Source organism: Spinacia oleracea, chromosome 3 (assembly GCF_020520425.1).
Source record: "Spinacia oleracea cultivar Varoflay chromosome 3, BTI_SOV_V1, whole genome shotgun sequence".
NCBI lineage: Eukaryota > Viridiplantae > Streptophyta > Magnoliopsida > Caryophyllales > Amaranthaceae > Spinacia > Spinacia oleracea.
In genome coordinates, this window is record NC_079489.1 from 86,176,331 (window position 1) to 86,180,867 (window position 4,537).

The 4,537-nt window shown below is 38.8% G+C and overlaps 1 long non-coding RNA gene across 1 annotated transcript; it reads left to right on the top strand.

The window, feature by feature from the left end:
- The first annotated feature begins 204 nt into the window (after positions 1–204).
- On the top strand, positions 205–642 carry LOC110795588 (uncharacterized). The gene is made up of 3 exons (XR_002535335.2): positions 205–284; positions 386–455; positions 542–642. It is a non-coding gene; the product is annotated as an uncharacterized lncRNA (long non-coding RNA).
- The last annotated feature ends 3,895 nt before the right edge of the window (positions 643–4,537 follow it).

The window sequence follows — 4,537 nt, forward strand, 5'->3', positions numbered from 1 at the left end:
TGCTAAGTTGTTGCTGCTATGCACGATCTGTTGTTATGCTAAGTAGATGTTGTGTGATTGTTACTGTTCTAAGTCTGTGCATATGTTGTTGTTCTAAGTTGTTGCATCTGCTGCGCTGCTCATATTCTTTACTTATATTATTAAAATGGTAATGGAATTGTTATTGGATCCAGCGACCATTGGATGCTCCTTGCAATATCTGTTAAAAATTGCACCATCTATCACTTCGATTCCGTTCGCTTGAGTTTAGGTCGAAAAGTGAAGATGAAGACAATAGTGAGACAGTAAGTCCGTTTAGTTTTTTCGTTATGTAATTATGTTTTTATCAAGTATGCTTTTAAGGATATAACCAAGCAATAACTTAAGATTAATTGGGAATTTTTAGTTTTTTTACAAGGTATAAGATGTGTGGCAACCGTGTCAACAGGAAAGAGCCTTTATGGAAATATGTGGAGGTAACTGCCCACGTAAAATTGATTTGATATTTATAATTTGTATGGATTCCAATTTTACTTAATCTAAATATTACCCTTGTTTCTAGTGCGCTCAACAAAAGGGAGGCCTTGAGTGTGGATTTTACGTAATGCGGTACATGTTTGATTTAGTCTCCTGCTGCAATGATGTTTCATATTTAGAGAAGGTAAGGGTGTTATCCTTGTTATATAGTTTAATTTATTTCTGGAATTCAGTTCCGTCTAGAATCCTAGATGATTGTATGAAATTTGGTCCTCTGAGAACCTAACTAATGGATCTATGCAAAGGGAAATGAGAAACCCGTAGTTATCTTTTGTTATTTTGAGCAGGGATGACTTTTCTCATCTCCATTTATTCATTCCTAACTAAATCCAATTAATCATCCAAGGCCAAAGGGTTTAGAATACCAATTTAAGTTCACGGGTTAGAGTTGGGAGCAAAAACGACTATAATAGTCAAAATATGACCTATAACGATTAATAAAGCCTTAATTGTGCATAACATGACCAAATTAGATGAGAATGAGTCTTATCATCCTACTATTAAGTATATTAAACATTTAAAGGGTTTAGAATACCAATTTAAGTTCACGGGTTAGAGTTGGGAGCAAAAACGACTATAACAGTCAAAATATGACCTATAACAATCAATAAAGCCTTAAATGTGAATAACTTGACCAAATTAGATGAGAATGATTCTTATCATCCTACTATTAAGTATATTAAACATTTAAAGGGTTTAGAATACAAATTTAAGTTCACGGGTTAGAGTTGGGAGCAAAAATGACTATAACAGTCAAAATATGACCTATAATGATCAATAAAGCCTTAAACGCGCATAACTTGACTAAAGTAGATGATAATGAGTCTAAGTAACCTAATAATATTAAGTATACTAAACATTTAAAGGGTTTAGAATACCAATTTAAGTTCACGAGTTAGAGTTGGGAGCAAAAACGACTATTATAGTCAAAATATGACCTATAACGATCAATAAAGCCTTAAATGTGCATAACTTGACCAAATTAGATGAGAATGAGTTTTATAATCCTACTATTAAGTATATTAAACATTTAAAGGGTTTAGAATACCAATCTAAGTTTACGGGTTAGAGTTGGGAGCAAAAACGACTATAACAGTCAAAATATGACCTTAATTGTTCAATAAATCCTTAAACGCGCATAACTTGACCAAAGTAGATGGTAATGAGTCTAAGTAACCTAATACTAAGTATATTAAACATTTAAAGGGTTTAGAATACCAATCTAAATTCACGGGTTAGAGTTGGGAGCAAATAGGACTATAACAGTCAAAATATGACCTATAATGATCATTAAAGCCTTAAACGCGCATAACTTGACCAAAGTAGATGAGAATGAGTCTAAGTAACCTAATACTAAGTATATTAAACATTTAAAGGGTTTAGAATACCAATCTGAGTTCACGGGTTAGAGTTGGAGCAAAACGACTATAACAGTCAAAGTATGACCTATAATGATCAATAAAGCCTTAAACGCACATAACTTGACCAAAGTAGATGAGAATGAGTCTAAGTAACTGTAGACACCTACTTTTGTCCCCATCCCCGAAAGGGAAGGTTTGATGATGAGAACATAAAATCTCCACTTGGCAACGCATGTCCTATAAAATAACGAATCTCGATCACCATTTTCATTTCACCCGAAACCTACTATTTATAGAAACCTGCTATTTATAGAAACCTGTTAAAAATAGTAACTGCCGTAACAGGTAGTTGTTAAAAGTGGCAAGTCATAAAAGATAGAAACCTGTTAGAATTAGGTGTTGCACTCCAACATAAATCCTAAAAGAGATAGAATTTGCAAGAGGAATCTTATTCCTAGTATAATTCGAAAATAAGAGTTACGTATTAATTAAAATCCTAACGAACCTAGAGTTCGTAACGGGCCCAGACGCATTCCGTCATAAAGTTAATACGCACTAAAAGACTCGGATAAGTCTCAAAGACTCCGTATTCCACGAGTCCAAATCTGACAAGGAAATACGGCCCAGACCCTATTTTCAACGCCTGGCTCTCGGCGCCGAAATCTTCGGCGCCCAGCCCTGGGCGCTGAAATTACCTGGGTACGTGTTCTTTCCTAATTCTTCTTGGATTAGAGCTCTAAAATTCTATCTTTCCACGAACTCTTATCTATAAATACAGCCCCAAATTCGACGTGAAACACACACAATTCATATTCTGAGTATTGACTCCAACCCCTAAGCCTAAGCCTCACGCTGCGAAATTGATCCCGCGTTCTGTCGTAATCGATCCAAAAATCGAACAGAACGTATCCTGACCCTTGTAGCTGAAGAATTAAGCCCGGATACTGGAACCTTGCCCGGAAACTTGAGATTCGTTAAATAAAAGGAGAAATAGCAAAGCCAAAGTGGTTATTTTTCTGAGAACCGTGACGCACCTCTCAAGGGTGCGTCGTAATGTGTCCCTTCGCATGATTTAATCGCTTTCCTTGCCCTTTTATAAAACTGTTAAACTATTAAATCTGATTGTTCTATCACGCCTAATAAAGATAATATTTTGGGAAATTGAACTATCATGCTAGGTACCTTAAATCAATCTAAACAAGATAATCACGATCGATCTAGTATTATGTGCTGCATATTGCTAAAATCAATTCCGATTAGCTTAATAGTTAACGCATGTCCCTTCAATTATTTATGCTGAGCTAGTAAGGATATCCTGCCTCTGGAGTTATCGAAGAGCGAGTACTCCTCTCGGTAGCTACAGTCCCCCGAACCCTCAATCTCTACCCTACGGGTGTACGTTGAGCTATCCCCACACCAGGGATCACAAGGGAACCTATGGCCGTCGTGGTCAAACATAATTGCACTCCCTTTATGTCACGATAACCGGGTTTTGTCAGTTTTTCTCATTGTCGTTAATAACTGAATGGCGACTCCTATATTGCTAGTCAATTGGGTGTAAACTCACAGGAAATCCAATTACACTTGATTTGACAAAAAGAAACGTCACGCCCACGAGGGACGAGGTCACGCATTAGCCTCGTGCTTTTTCGAACCCCTCACAGTGGCGACTCCACTGGGGATAGTGAAGGAAACACTCGTGCTCGTAGGTAATCAAAATAGCCGAAGGGTGAAACGATCCTACCCCGCGTTTATTTCCCCATCAAGTTGGGACGACCTGAAAATCAGCATATTAATGTGAACGGACAGAACCGCATAACGAATCTTGGCTCCCTTGCGATGTTTCATCTCGGGAGTTGGGACTAAGGATACCCATCGCCAACCGGGTGGTGCATACGCTTCGAATGTTGTCCACTCGGCACTTTTCGCTAGTAGTACACCCGTCCCAAACCCAATCGCTCGCCCACTGGGTCCCTCTCATTGGTGCATGCCCCCTTGGCTTACATCGTGATTGGCCTCTTGGGCGAAATTCGTCTGTTGAAGGCACTACCTCGACTGGGGCATGTGTTGGATCTGCGATAGAAGCGGTACCAAGCCGGCACAAATACTACCCATAGAAGCCTATCATAAACTACATGACATATTATTATTGTGCCTCATGATGTAATGTTAGTTATGTGTAGCGAATTATGTGATTGTGTGTGACAAATAATGCTAGAAAACCAACGACCTTAAAAATTGCCCAAACATTCATAAACCAATTGGCCAAAGAGTTATACCAAAATACGTGTTCCGCAAACCCGAACGATCGCCACAAAAATAAGCGACGCTCGGGATGGCCCATAACGAATCCCACAAACGCTGCACAACGCATAAAGGACGTTATTAGGCAAGCACGCAAAATTAAGTCGTATGTACGAAAAAAATATACGCGAACAGAATACGAGTACCAGTCAGGGACGCATTTTCAGCGCCCCTTGCTGGGCGCCAATCATTTTCACGCCCCTTGCTGGGCGCTGAAGTTGCTGCCTGGCCTTTTGGTCAGGCACAGCAGCCTCGGTGCCCACGCATAAAATATACGTAGCAATATGAAAAAAAAATCGTGAAAATTGCTACGAGGACGTATGGAAAAAGGCACTGGATTCTAAAAGCAACTTATA